Below are 16,325 nucleotides of genomic sequence, written 5' to 3' on the forward strand. Positions count from 1 at the left end.
CTTCTTTAACTCCTCTCCCTTTTACACACCTCATTTATTCACGTAAAGGGATAGTTCACCCCCCAAAAATATATCTGCTTACCCCCAGGGCATCCAAGATGTAGGTCACTTTGTTTCTTCAGTAGAACCCAAACCAAGATTTTTAACTCAAACTGTTATAGTTATCAGTTATTCAGTGGAAGGTTTTGAGATAAAAAAAAAAACAAACAAAACCAAATTAAACCCTGCGGCTCGTGACGATACATTGATGTGTAAAGACGTGAATCGATCGGTCTGTGCAAGAAACTGAACAGTATTTATATCTTTTTTTTTTACTTCTGATTCACTGTAATGTCCAACCTGTCCTGAGCGCATTCTGTAGAGAACGCACTCAGGACCCTGGGGGTAAGCAGATAAACATCACATTTTCATTTTTGACTGAACTATCCCTTTAAGAATAACTGAAAGAATCATTCATCAAGCAAGCTCATGTGAAATTCTAGAAGATCAGAAAAAAAAAAGAAATCATTGAACTCTTTGGTAAACAAAACCTATTCACATTAATCTCCAGCCAATTACTGATGCGTTAGCACTAAGAAATTAGTTTATTCGGAAGCAAAAGCACATTAAAGTGTTAGTTTTGTGCAACAGGCTGTTCTGGGTCACTGAAGAACATGGAGTGCATTATTAATAAGCAAAAGGCTGCTGTCCACTTTGCATACTTTAGTACCTTGACATGTACCAACCAACTCTTCCTGCAGGCTGAATGGTATAGGAACGCACCGCAATCACAACAATCAAAAAAATGAAAGAGAAGAGGAAAGAGAGACCGAGACAGAGAGAGAGAGAAAGAGACAAAGAGCCTCAGGTGATGGAGATTCTTTTTCATTTTTTAAGTGGGTGGGGTTAGAGACAAATCATTATCAGAACACCTGTCTGCTTCTGACTTTAATAAATCAGAGTTGCTTGATCCATTCCACTACAAAAATAGTGGAAGTATGGTGCATTTTTGGGTTGTAAATGGTTTCAAAGGGGCAGGTTGCTCGCACAAAGCTTGATGGTTTGATCAAATTAAATGGAATGTGAGAACCAGAGATCTTCTACAGAAAGTAGAGCTGAAAAGTAGGGCAGAAGTTGCCTACATGGACGTGTTAACCAAAGATTAAGGATCTGAAGCGTTTGCCAGCTGGCATTGGCTCTCAGCTTTGGAACAGAACTTCAATGGCTTAGCATTAGTGTTGTCTTATTCACCTTTCTAACTTGTTCAAGCATGTCATTTTCATTCTCGTTCAAGCTGACATTTGTGCACAATTAGGCATTGTTCGACAGGACAGGCATAACTAGGAATTTGTAGTTTGGTCAAAAATCACATTCATATCACAATTAAATTACTCACCCTCATGTTGTTCCAAACCCAACTTTTTCTTCTTCTATGGGATGCTAATGAAGATGTTTGGAAGATATTCAAGCTGCTGTTTTACATACAATGAAAGTTAATGGTGGCCACAAAATGGTGACCACGAAATTTTCAGCGACTCATGATTTACATTTCATAATGTTTATTACATAATAAAAGAAGTAGGGCTGCACAAGTGATCAAGTAACGTAAAAAAAAAAAAACAATGAAAGGCTGTGATTTATTTAAATGTGTGCATTTCAGAGTGAAGTGTGGCACAGAGGAGCTTGGTTTGCAGGAAATGCTGATCTACACAAACAGTTTTTTGCAAACACTGTTTGGCTTGCTTATGAGGTTCATTTAAAAACGCAACATGAACCAACCATCCTTCCAAATTTGTAAAAAATAAATGCTCATAAGGCTGTTTAAGACATGATTATATTGATAATTACTATTTTTTTGCCAAATCATGCAGACCTCTAAACAATCACAGTAAACCTTTTTTTTATTTCTTTTTTTTTTTACGCATTTTGAAATCACAATTAATTTTTATCAGAAATAAATTGCAATTAAATATTTTGCCCAAATAATGCATCTCTATTCAGAAAATTTGAAATATAATGCACAGGTCTCATTGACCACTTATGATCCTGTTTTACAGTGCTTATTTGAAGCTTGACAGCCCAAATCATAATTCACTTTTATTATACGGAAGAGAGCAGTGTGAACATTATTTAAAGTGTCTCCTTTTGTGTTTCACAGAACAAAGAAAGTCATTTTTATTTGCAATGACATGAGTTTTACACTTTTGGCTGAGCTATACTTTTAAATCCTGTCCTCCAGCATGTAAACACTTCAATGGTTTTTCAATAGTTACTAAAACTAGCTTTATTTTAAAACATAATTCCTTAAACAGCGCAGAGATAAACATGATAAATGCAAATATATTAAGGTATTATTCAGAGAAGCATTTCACACTAACACAATGTAGAATAAGCTTCTTGATTTCTTTCACAATTTCCATTTTGTCATTAGTACAAATATATACTTTAGTAATCATGTAGAAAAGCAAATCTCCCTGCCCTCCCACTAAATCCGAATAGGCATATATAATTTACCAGAAGGGCAGAAAGAGTGAGATGTGTAGGTGATCACAAGTCTTAGTATAGATGGAGCCAGAGGAAGTCATACAGTATGCAAACAGCTGTTTGTTAAAGTAGAGGTGGTAGTCTAGAAGTTTTGGCATGGACCTCTATATTTTGAAATGCATGCTTACAAACACACGCACATCCGCTCAATCAAACACCACAGAACCAAGCCCAGTTTCAGTCCAATTGCTTTTTTTTTTTCTCAAAACAAGTCTTTTTTGGATCACTTTTGCATTTTCTTAGTGACTATGCCCCCTTCTGGAGAAGCCAGGTCAGTCTCATGTAGGGAGGCGCTTTGCTTGCTTCAAGGACCAGCATACAAGGAGAAAAGCAGAGAAATAAGAAGAAAAAAGAAAGAAGTCCATTGTTTAGAGATATCCTCAATTAGTCAGAATATTTTATTAATGTGATGGTTCACCCAAAAATTTAAACGGTCATCATTTTCCCTTAAGTTGTTCCAAACCTGTATACGTTTATTTCTTCTGCTGAACACAGAAGAAAATATTTTTGAAGAATGTTTGTAACTAAATGGTTGATGGTAGCCATTGAATTCCATGGTATTTTTCCCATACCATGAAAGTCATTGGCTACTGGCAACTGTTTGGTTACCAGCATTCTTCAGAATATCTTCTTTTGTCCTCAACAGAACAAAGAAACTCCTACAGGTTTAGAACAATTTGAGTAAATGATGACAAGCAAGTTTAATTATAATTTATATATATATATATATTTTTTTTTTTTTTTTTTTTTTTTTAGATCTGTACCATCTGTTTAAAGGTACAGTTTGTCTTTTATATACATATTGAAAAACTTTCTCCTATTTTAGCTTAATATCCAAAGACAAATATAAACTACAAGTCTTAATAAATTTTATTTTGGGTAAAAGACAACAAACACAAGGGCCCTGTCACACCACACTACCAAAGACACAATGTTTTTTAATTATAAACAATATGGCCCTAGAACAGGGTCATAACCAACGCAAACACTGAAATCCTGGCAATATTCAGAATGATGGCTGATGAGTTTTTCAATGGTAGACTCTTAAACTTTTACATTTGGTTCCTTATAATCTTGAACATTTGGTTACATCATTGCTCAGAATCCAGTTCATGTAGCCAAATATACACTCTGACCTCAACCAAAAGCAGAGCATCATCTTTACATATTTTCCAGAAAAGTGGGTTGAAAATGTTTTGATCTTTTTTTCCCCCTCTACTCTACAGAATATGTGGAGTGCAGAAACCAGGGCAGTAAAATAAGTACGAAGGTCTTTGCTCCACTTTCACTAGAGTGCTAAAACTATGACATTCCTTTTTTATTATTATTATTATTTTTATTATTAAATTTGTGTGACAATAGACAGGAATAGAAATAAAAAGAAATTGCAAATTGCTTCATACCATATTGCTTCCTCAGAAGTTGGTTTGAAATTAGTTTTGTGATGTACCTCTGTGCACAAATGCTGCCTGCAGAGTCATTGCCTGCTAAGGGAGTGAGGGATCAGGTCAGCTGCTCAAGTCTCTGAGCTCTCTGGTGAGAGTGGTAATGAGAACAAGCATGGCTCACAGTGAGTAGGCACTGTATGGTGTGCACTAACATCACCTAAAGCTACTCACCAGCAGGGCCTCCTGTTTATCAGCCAGTGCCTGCTTAGCCAGGTAATGCTCCCGCTTGATCTTCAGCTCCAAGGACTCAGGGATGTCTGGAACCATCCAGTCGATGACACGCAGGACAAAGAACACCACATGCTGAGGATAAATACACACACTTTATTACTAAGATGATCACAGAAAAGAAATAATTATTAGACAGTAATAAAGAGATCGTAAACAATAAGGTCATTATACAGACAAAGTAAACTGGCATTTTACGATCGCAATTCCAGGTCTCTTTGTTGAATGTTTCTGTACAATATAATTTTATTTAATTAAAAAAAAAAAAAAGAAATATATATATATATATATATATATATATATATATATGTGTGTGTGTGTGTGTGTGTGTGTGTGTGTGTGTGTGTGTGTGTGTGTGTGTGTGTGTGTGTGTGTGTGTGTGTGTGTGTTTTCAACAAATACCAAGGCTGGATCTTTAATGAAAGTGTGACATTATCTACCAGAGTAAATGGGGTTAATTTTGATTTTAAATTGGTCTCAGCATATATTGGGGAGTTTAAATTCATGGAAGAATATGACTGTGTTGTGGTTTGCAGGAGGAAGATCAATGATCACCTCAAAGGCAATGATAAAGCCCAGTCTTACAGCCAGAAGCTCCCAATACACCAGTGTGTATTTCCCATTCTCATCCCGAAATGATTTATATCTAACACAACAAAAGAAAAGTCATGACAAGAGAAGAAAACTTAACAGTGCTGACAGCTATAATTTTACTGTTCACTGCCTTGATTAAAAATTCCCCCCTCTACTGCAAAACAGTACAAGAGCCAAGAAACTCCTGAGAAACAGCAGAACATAACTAACATAAAAAAATAATAACTTAAAAATATCCTTAAATAAGGAATATATTTTTGCAATGCATAACTGATACACAATGCATAACTGAGAGAGTCTGATTTCAGATTACTTGCACTATAGAACAGCATCAGCAGCACTGTTACCTGCATAAGGTATGACTGGAGTAGTTGTAACTGGGTGGAGAGTAAGCCAGTGTGAAGTTGACATAACCATGCAGGTCATTGTTAAACTTGTACTGGTACAACAGGTGAGGCAAAAAATCTGAGGTAAATGCAATGAGGAGAGCCTGTAGAGAAACAAGAAACTGAATCCTTACAAGATGTTAAAAAGGTAATTTTAGATAATGTAATGTAACAAGTGGAGTCATTTATGTGTTTACAAAAAAGTACCACACTAAAGGTGCAGTCACATCAAACATTACTCTATGAAATTTTGTTGGCAAAGCCATTTCAATATGAATTATGACCTTTCAATAGGACCTTTTTTGGCAACAAAATCTGATACTTTTAAGTATAAAAAAAATAAAACATTTTGTAGGCACTCACATTGACTATGCCAGACACATGGGACAGCGCCTCTAGTATGATGAACCACACACCGATGTGCTGGGCTCGCTCTGCCAAAGGTCTCCGGTATACACATACAAACTTATAAGCGTCCAGCCTTACTTCCACCCAGTTATTCAACAGTGCGAAGAGAGGAACCAGAGGGAAGGCCGCCACAAAAATGGTGATGAAGCCAAACTGCAGGACTGGCAGCAAAGAAGATCATTACAAGCATAGTAAGAGCACTCTATACAAAAACATCACATCCAGTTTATAATAAGTTACATGATTAATGTAGGTAAAAATATGTTTTTCTACAATGGAACTGATACTGTTGAAAAGTTTGGGATTGGTAAGTTCACTTTTTTAAATCTCATTAAAAAAGTAAAATATTATCATCTTACCAATCTCCAGATACTCGTCAAAAAGCCCCTCACATGAAATCAACTCGTAGTCCTGCTCCCAGCGCTTGGGCTCCTCTGCCTTCTGGGCCTTTTTCACAGATGATAAGGCCTGTTTCTGTCTCCAAGACTTTATTTTACTGAAAAGCAGTGAGCGAGAAAGAGAGAATGAGACGGCCAAAGCAATAAACACAGTGTTTTGTTGATGATGATGATGGCTCTTCTGAGGCTATTTCTAGGTCTAAAATTCAACTGTGCTAATTTAGAAAGATTCAGTTTTGCCCGAGTTTGACTCTGGTGATGCATTATTGATAAGGGAGTGCTAAAACCACTAGAACTGCCACATTAAAGAAGAGATATGCTGCAGTACTGGCAGTGATACAGTCATCTGCCTGCTCATTGCACCCTACAGTGATATATGCAGATGCATCAATAATCAAATCAATCAGGATTCATAAAGCTATTCTTGCTCATGTTTACACACATTTTTATTCTCATACTGATGCATGAAAGCACACAGCTTCTATGATCTTAGTCGTTTTATTTCTAATTTGATATTTTTATCTACTACCCATAAATCTAACCCTCACAGGAAAGATTTTGCATTTAAGATGTTCATTAATTAATCTAATCTAAGCCTGACCCACACATACACTTCCACAGAAGACTGCTGTACCCACCCTGCAGCACTGAACTACAGTGCTGGCTTGCTTTTCTCAGAGGACCAAGTAAAATCATTTTGATTTTGCAGTATTGAGACTTAGGTATTTTCATTCAAATAAAGGCAAAAGCACTCACATCCTCATTCTGTATTCCAAACAGTGTGCCATAATGACCAGGATAGCCCACAAATCTCCAATAAAAGAGCAATGAAAGTGCACTGAAAGCTTTGATCTAGAAAATTATGGCACAAATGATTACTTCTTTCTGCTAGGCTAATTTAAAGGTTACCTGCAATTGAAGAAGGCTACATAGAAGGGCGACGAGTAAAAGTTGACAAATTGGAAGATGAAGACTTTGAATGTTAAGGCATCTTCATATTGTGTCTGTGTCCTGTGCATTTCTGTAGAGAAAAATGGTTTTAGGAATATATGGGTAAACAAGATAATTGAGACTTATTTTATGGTGTGTGTGTGTGAGTCTCGGAGCTTATTGTAACTGCCTCAGAGAGTAGGTCTAAAGACTAGAGTCCTAATGGCTTATTGATTCTCAAAGCAAGTGTGGATGGACAGGTTCATTACCCTGAACCACAGAAAATGGCAACACTGGGCTGATTTGATTTAAAGCCCTGGGCATGTGTTGCTTTATGGGGTCTGATGTGTGTAGAAAGCCTACCACATTTAGTGAGCTGTTCTGCCAGGGCCGTGTAGACCTGCCCCATCAGCAAGATCAAACCCAGGTTCACCAAACTGCTGGAGATATTGGCAATATTCCCAGCCTGGAAGAAAAATGTGTGTGCAGAGTTCAAGAGCTAGTGCAAGTGCAGAGGAGATTAAAAAATAAATAAATAAATAAATAAACATTTATACACTACCAATCTAATAAAATCAACAAAGTTAGGAATGATAAAAGTAAAGTTTTTTTTCTTAAAGTAAAAACCGTGCCTTTTCTGTTGTGTGTAACATGGAAAAGGGCAAAAAATATATATTACATATATATATAACATATATTACATTGTAAAGAATCTTTTTTTTTTAATTAAAAACTTTTTTTCTTCATATTTTTGTCCTGTTTTTTTATAATAAATATCTAAACATCCTTTAAAAAATATATTTTTTTAACTTTGCAGCAAAATATCTAACACGTTTGTATTCTAAGGACAGCGCCTTCTTGAGTCTTCCAACAATATTCTTATAAAAAATATAAAAAAAAATAAATAAATAAAAAAAACATTGTGCACGTCAAACCTCCTCTTCATGGAAATCCAAGCAGTCCCAGTGGTGAGCGAGAGTGGCATTTTTGCATTTCCAGTATTCCAAGAACGTCACAGCCCACAAAGACATGAACACACTGAAGAAGACCGTGCAGGGATGATCAAACAGGTAACCCACCTTGAGAAGAGGTGAGAACAAACACTAGCAAGCAGGAAGTACTATATTTCCAAGTGTTTCTCTTTTTTTGTATCATTATTAGCAACCAGACTAGGTTCCAAAAAAGGCACAACATAAAACAACTATATTTTACGTAAAGAAAACCGTATACAGTTTACTCTATACACATCTTCATAAACTATACAAACATATTAAATGCTATAATATGGTGTCTTTCACGTACAGTACCCAACCCAAATGAAGGTTTTCAGCCAGAGATGATTACCTTGGCCATGGGACAGGTGTCTGACATATTCCAGGGTTTACAAGTTTCATACAGAGGACACATTAGATAAAGTCCTCCACTCTCACAGATTTCCTTCCTGTAGATGGTAAATGGAAACAGGCAACAATGCTAGAGCTAAAATAAAAGTATACAGCCGGTTTTTAAAGTATGCTGTCCTGGTAAAATTGTGTTGATCAAACAAAGAAATATTAGAAATATGATCAGAATTCCGTAAGCGTTTAGTTAAATGTTAAGATCAGTAGACCAAGGAGGTAGAGTGTGTAAATGAAGGCTTCTGAAGGTGTAAACTGCAGCAAATATTTCCAACGCATCGGTATTAGCCCTTCAGGTGTATGCGGTCAACAGTTGCTATAGTAACAACTAAAGGTCAAAAAAGGCCATTGATATGACATTATTTCTGATAGCAGTAACATAGCTTAAAGGAGTGCTAAATGTGTCAGTCATGTAGAGCTGAAAGAAGTTCAGTGCAGCAGCTGAAACACAGATAATCGATAATACGGGAGACACTTACGCTGGGGTATTGGATCCCATTGTCAAAATACCCGAAACAAAGACTGTGTAAAATCCTGTGCGCAAAAGAATTTGGTAATTATTGGTTATGCAAAATAAAATGCAATCTTCTCTCCAAAGTATTCACGGATGTGATCCAGAGGCTAGTACTTATACCATTTTAACCAGTTGGACCAATAGTGGTACAGTACCTGCCTCAACTGATCAGGCTGGATGTCACAACCTGGGAGCTCAAAAAGGGCCCTTAAAAAAAGAAAAGGCTAACAGTGTACCAAGCTGTACTTTCGACAAGTTTGAAGCGCATTGTAGTATATGGGGTCTTGTGCCTAGCCTCATGCAGAGGGAATGCACCCGTAAAAGCCCCCTCATTCAGCAGACGAGCGACTCCAACTTCTGCACGCTTCCTCCTGCCATACGCAGTCCTTGCTAAGATTTCATACACCTGCAAAGAGGACAGGTGTAAGCAATTATCATAACACTTGAAATAATTTAATACACCATCATATACATGGCCATTCAAAAGTCAGTAAGATTTTAAGGAATCAACACTTTTATACATCAAGGATGCATTAAAATGTATCGCGTCACAAAGACTTTTACATTGTAAAAAAGAAAAAAAAATGTTTTCAAATAAATGCTGTTGTTTTGAATGTTCTATTCTATTCATCAAAGAATACTGAAAAATATCAAGGTTTCCTCAAAAATATTTAAGTACCACAATAAGTTGTGGGGCAGTTGTGACCTAATAGTTAGAGAGTTGGACTTGTAAACCAAAGGTCACGGGTTTGAGTCTCAGTACCAGCAGGGATTGTAGATCGGGGGAAATGAATGACCAGCGCTCCCTTCCACCCTTAATACCACGACTGAGGTGATACTCCGGACCCCCAACTGCTCCCCTGGTGGCTGCAACAAAAATGGCTGCATATTGCTCCAGCTGTATGTTCACGGTGTGTGTGTGTGTGTGCGCGCATGTGCACTTGGATAGGTTAAATGCAGAGCACAAATTCCATGTATGCGACACCATACTAGACTACACGTCACTTTTCACTTTGAATAATAATAAGAATAAATGTTACTTGAGCATCAAATTGGATATTAGAATTATTTCTGATGGATCATGTGACACAACTGCTGTTGAAAATTCAGCTTTGAAAATATTAAGAAAGAAAACTTTTATTTTGATAAAATACATGCAGCCTTGGTGAGCAAAAGAGACTTATTCCAAAAACAAAGGGAAAAAAGTATGTCAGTGTGTATAATAACAATTTATTACAGTATCACTATGTGATACCCAAATCTGCTTTTCTTGTGGCTGTTTATTGCACACTCGCAATGCGGTGTCTTGTGTTGGTGAAGTAGTTTTCACGGTCATCAGAGCCCAGAAACCTGAAGATCAAAATAAATGTCTATATTTACAAATCTGTTTCTGCAAGCAGATGATCATCTTGTACTTGGAGAGAGAAAAAAAAAAGCCTTACTTTTCCATTTTGGACTTGCGGAAGGCACATGTGTAGCAATCCACAGGACGGTTAGGGACTGAGTCTTTCATGATTTTCGACACCTAGAGCTTCTGAAGAACTTGAGCAGAAGTGTTGTAGTGTGGGTGTGGCTGTACCTATCAATGAACACATGCAACTCATTTTAGAGCTCAATTCACTTGATTCTAGTGTTATTATAAGCCCTCTGAATTTGCATTGGGGAGGTGAACATGAAAACATGGCTCTAACCTGCAGAGGTGCTCTAAGACATAACTCCTCAGCATAGTACACCAACACATCCCATGGAGCTTTAGATAGTACACGGTCTTCTTTACACTGGATGATTCTTCCTGATAATGAAGAGAAAACTATTAGAAACACAATACCAAGTACCATAAATGGCATTGCACTGAGGAAATTAACCTAATAGCTGAACCTTTTCCATCAACAGTCCAGCACTCTGGAGGTTATGGATGAATTTGTCCCTCCATTGGGCCAACTGAGCTTTTCTTCTCTCTGACCTGCTCTTCTCCTGTACTGCTTCTACTGCCGCATCTCCTTGCGACTTTCCCCGACTTCGACGCTTACGACGCACCTTCACCTCCCACACCAAGACAAAGTCTGAGGCAAGAATAAATAGGCTTAATATGACTACTGATGCAACAATGCAGTTGGTGTGTTTATAGTTCTTTCTTTAAACCCTTACCTATTTTTGTTTAGCCGTCTCTGAAGTAGTTGCCTGGGGGCTGAACAGGTGGGCTTGAGTTCCGCTCACAATAAACATATATGGGGTCATCCTCATCATTAGCTGCAGTGGTCAACTATTTTGACAACATTATTAAAGCAACACATACCATTATGATCATTAGCAATTCAGCATTGCATCTCTTGCTCACCTATGGATCATCTGCTGTGAATGGATGCCGTCAAAATGCTCCATAAGTCATAACACTTCCTCCAGTGAAAAAGTGAGAAATATTGATTGTAAACAGTCATCTGTGCATTTCTCTCCCGATTCAGATGAGATGACTTTCTCATTGGAGAAAGCAATATTATGGATAGAGGAGTCATATTTTAACCAGAAACAACTGTTTAAAGATTAATTTATTACAAACATGCAGCTGTTTGGACTCTCATTTTGTTGGCACCCATTCACTGCAGATGATTCACTGGTGAGCATGTAATGCTGAATTACTCAAAATCAGTTCTGATGAAGAAACAAACTCATCTAAATTTTGGATGGCCTGAGAATGAGTGCATTTTCAGTAATTTGTCATTTTTGGGTGAACTATTCCATTGACTGTTGGCGAATGAAAAATCAGGGCTGAAATTCATGTAGTTGGTGGCAAGCTCCATTAACTGTCAGTGAGTGAAAAATCAGTACTAGTAGTTTGTGGCCAGCATTAAATATCTTGGCCTATATGCAAACTGCGCTTCAGTATAAAATGTGTTCTGACTGGAAATAACATCGGTGACGATAACCAGGTTGTGTAATGTGAAAAGAATCAATCAAAAGAATGAAATTAATCAGTGTTTTTGAAGGAATAGGTTGAGTGAATGATTTAAAGGACTCATTAATAAAGGCTGTCACTTGTTACCACCACCTGGTGATGTAAGCCTTTCTAGAATGCACAAACACAGACAAGCAAACAGTGAAAAGTACAGGAATTGGACTGCTGCTTGGCAAATCAAATTCAAGGTCTGGAACTAACTGTTGTAAATGACAATCTGACAACAATTACAACTATATTGTATGTTTTATTGAGATGTGACAGGTAAAAACATTAAGGATTTAACACATTAGCAGTCATGTGCTAATTAGACAGCAATTTTAGCACAGAACCGAACAGCTCTGCAATGACTTTGATGACACACAGCAACTAAAACTCTTGTTTCGATGAACAAACACATCTCAAACGTTTTTAACACAGATCAGTACACTCATATATCTAGGAGGGATGAAGCCCCCATTTTGCAGGCTTCCATAACTGTCTGGACCATGAGTCTCGCCACTGTAGTCCAGATCCAGCAGAACCTCCCGGTCCATCAGCACCTCAGGGTTCCTCTTCTTCAGCATGATAGACAGCTAGAATCAAACGCTGGGGTGGAGCTAGTAGAGACTAGGTCGTTTAACTAACATTCAGAGCTTCTATCTATATACACAGTCCCACATTCCAGTCAAGGCACTCCTGCAGAACATCAGAATCCAATAAATCATGCACAGTAATTAAATTTGAAATAAAAGTGTCCTCCCCCAAAGAAGAGCTGCAGGAGAGGAGACAAAGTAAATGCACTTAGTGCCTCTAAGCGGATGAGAAAAGACAGGGGCAGAAGTGGTTCTGCAGCATCTCTGCACTCTCTCTCCCTCTCTCATTCATTGCATCACACTGTCTCCTCAGCACTTTAGAGGGTTACTTACCGTAAATCCAGTGGCTTGCAAGCCTATACTTTTCTCTTCGGTGAGGAAAACATGTAAACACACCTTACAACAAGAATGCATATATTTAGTTTCCTGTTAAAGAAAGATTATACTATGCAACACTTAACACAGCATCATGTACAGGTAGGCAATTCACTTAAATCAAAAGTCTCTTGAGGTAAAGATCAAATTTTTTATGCATTAGAATTGCACATAAATCCGGTCTCAGATCAACTATAGATGCACTAAATTTTGTGTTTCAAAAGGAGCATAAATCTTGTAGCCTAAAGTAGTATATAATCTATTGGAAGGATGGAACATCAAAGTTCAAAAATATTCAGTGCAAAGAGGTAAAATGTCACATTGCCACCTGAAAGTTAGGAATTGTCCTGAACAAATTGGCTGAATCAGAGAAGAATTCTGCTGCAGGCTTTACATTGCTTTAGTTGCAATGCCATTATTTGCATTTTGTATCTTGCACTAATCATTAGTACTTAACAGCAATTTAAAGTCTACCATTAGCCGTTTGAATTGTATTTACAGACTACTGGGTCAGTCTTACGTGCTGCATGCTTGGCTGAGAGCCACAAATAGCTCATATTTCTCACTATTCAAATGCAAGAGCATTTGTGAGACAAACATTTTGAGCACAAATGACTTTTCTTGTTCTCAAAAAAAAAAGAAAAATCTCTTTATGTACAACCCGAATTCCTGAAAAGTTGGGACGTTTTTTAAATTTTAATAAAATGAAAACTAAAAGACTTTCAAATCACATGAGCCAATATTTTATTCACAATAGAACATAGATAACATAGCAAATGTTTAAACTGAGAAAGTTTACAATTTTATGCACAAAATGAGCTCATTTCAATTTTGATTTCTGCTACAGGTCTCAAAATAGTTGGGACGGGGCATGTTTACCATAGTGTAGCATCTCCTTTTCTTTTCAAAACAGTTTGAAGACGTCTGGGCATTGAGGCTATGAGTTGCTGGAGTTTTGCTGTTGGAATTTGGTCCCATTCTTGCCTTATATAGATTTCCAGCTGCTGAAGAGTTCGTGGTCGTCTTTGACATATTTTTCGTTTAATGATGCGCCAAATGTTCTCTATAGGTGAAAGATCTGGACTGCATGCAGGCCAGGTTAGCACCCGGACTCTTCTACAACGAAGCCATGCTGTTGTTATAGCTGCAGTATGTGGTTTTGCATTGTCCTGCTGAAATAAACAAGGCCTTCCCTGAAATAGACGTTGTTTGGAGGGAAGCATATGTTGCTCTAAAACCTTTATATACCTTTCAGCATTCACAGAGCCTTCCAAAACATGCAAGCTGCCCATACCGTATGCACTTATGCACCCCCATACCATCAGAGATGCTGGCTTTTGAACTGAACGCTGATAACATGCTGGAACGTCTCCCTCCTCTTTAGCCCAGAGGACACAGCGTCCGTGATTTCCAACAAGAATGTCAAATTTGGACTCGTCTGACCATAAAACACTATTCCACTTTGAAATAGTCCATTTTAAATGAGCCTTGGCCCACAGGACACGACGGCGCTTCTGGACCATGTTCACATATGGCTTCCTTTTTGCATGATAGAGCTTTAGTTGGCATCTGCTGATGGCACGGCGGATTGTGTTTACCGACAGTGGTTTCTGAAAGTATTCCTGGGCCCATTTAGTAATGTCATTGACACAATCATGCCGATGAGTAATGCAGTGTCGTCTGAGAGCCCGAAGACCACGGGCATCCAATAAAGGTCTCCGGCCTTGTCCCTTACGCACAGAGATTTCTCCAGTTTCTCTGAATCTTTTGATGATGTTATGCACTGTAGATGATGAGATTTGCAAAGCCTTTGCAATTTGACGTTGAGGAACATTGTTTTTAAAGTTTTCCACAATTTTTTTACGCAGTCTTTCACAGATTGGAGAGCCTCTGCCCATCTTTACTTCTGAGAGACTCTGCTTCTCTAAGACAAAGCTTTTATAGCTAATCATGTTACAGACCTGATATCAATTAACTTAATTAATCACTACATGTTCTCCCAGCTGAATCTTTTCAAAACTGCTTGCTTTTTTAGCCATTTGTTGCCCCCGTGCCAACTTTTTTGAGACCTGTAGCAGGCATTAAATTTTAAATGAGCCAATTAAGTGGATAAAAGTGTAAAATTTCTCAGTTTAAACATTTGCTACGTTATCTATGTTATATTGTGAATAAAATATTGGCTCATGTGATTTGAAATTCCTTTAGTTTTCATTTTATTAAAATTTAAAAAACGTCCCAACTTTTCCGGAATTCGGGTTGTACCATGTTTTTGCTTGATATGTTCCCCATCCCATCCCCCCAATCTCTGTGGTGCATTAATATTTTGATGTTACTGCAGCAGTGCAGACAGAGAGAGGAGAGAAATTAAGAGAATGGGGTTGGGCAGTTAAAGTGAGGAGGGTTTGAGTACCTTCCATTCATTGAAGTGAACCGCAGGAGTAAAGAGCCAAGGAAAAGGGAAAGAAGCAATGAAAGTGACATGACATTCAGCCAAGAATTCGTGCTCTGCATTTAACCCATCCGAAGTGCACACACACAGAGCAGTAAACACACACACACACTGTGAAAACACACCCGGAGCAGTGGGCAGCCATTTATGCTGCGGCGCCCGGGGAGCAGTTGGGGGTTCGATGCCTTGCTCAAGGGCACCTAAGTCGTGGTATTGAGGGTGGAGAGAGCACTGTTCATGCACTCCCCCCACCTACAATTCCTACCAGCCCGAGAATCGAACTCACAACCTTTCGATTGCGAGTCCGACTCTCCAACCATTAGGCCACGACTTCCCAAAAACGGCAGAAACGAAACGTACATCAGGACAACAGATCAACCTTATCCACCCTGGATTCGAACCAACGACCTCTCGGGTTTGGGACCAGTGCCTTAGCCAAGTGCGGCACATTAGTTGACAATGCCACCCGACAAGAAAGAATATACCGTAATTGGAAGTATGGGCCCAATATATACAAAATATATCAAAACATTTTAAAAGTTATACAACTACAAGAGGACTTAAGTTCTATAGCAGTGATGCCATTTGTTCAATTTTGGTTTGAATTAAACGCTAACAACAACTATGTCCAATAATGTCACCGATACCATTAGATGGTGCCATTTCTTTTTGTTATTGTTTCTAGTTTATCTATAAAGTAGTAATTTGATGAATGCATTTTTCTCTATTTTCACATTTCATCATTTACACACCCTCAAGTTGTTCCAAACCTGTAGTATTTATTTATTTTTATTTTTTTAACACAAAATCATTTCTATTGAAGAATATTTGTAACCGAACAGTTGCTGGTAGCCAATGACTTCCATAGTAGAACAAATACTATGAAGGTCAATGGCTACCAGCCACTGTTTGATTACTAACATTCTTCAAAATATCTTCCTTTTGTTTTGGGAGTGAGTAAATTATGACAATTTTCATTTTGGGGTTAACTACATCTTAAACACCTGTTTTAAATTGTCTATTTAAATGCCACTATTGGGATTGTTTGTATAATTTTAGTATTTGTCTTTATTTTTCTGAAATTCTTGTACTTCTATACAATAATCTGTTTTAAAAAGATTCACAGTTAACGACCACTAGTTTTTTC

General features: G+C 37.7%; 1 pseudogene; it reads right to left on the reverse strand.

Moving 5' to 3' along the window:
• Positions 1 to 2,237: 2,237 nt before the first annotated feature.
• On the reverse strand, positions 2,238 to 13,368 carry LOC132129021 (anoctamin-7-like; annotated as a pseudogene).
• Positions 13,369 to 16,325: the final 2,957 nt, after the last annotated feature.

This window comes from Carassius carassius, chromosome 46 (genome assembly GCF_963082965.1).
Source record: "Carassius carassius chromosome 46, fCarCar2.1, whole genome shotgun sequence".
Classification (NCBI taxonomy): domain Eukaryota; kingdom Metazoa; phylum Chordata; class Actinopteri; order Cypriniformes; family Cyprinidae; genus Carassius; species Carassius carassius.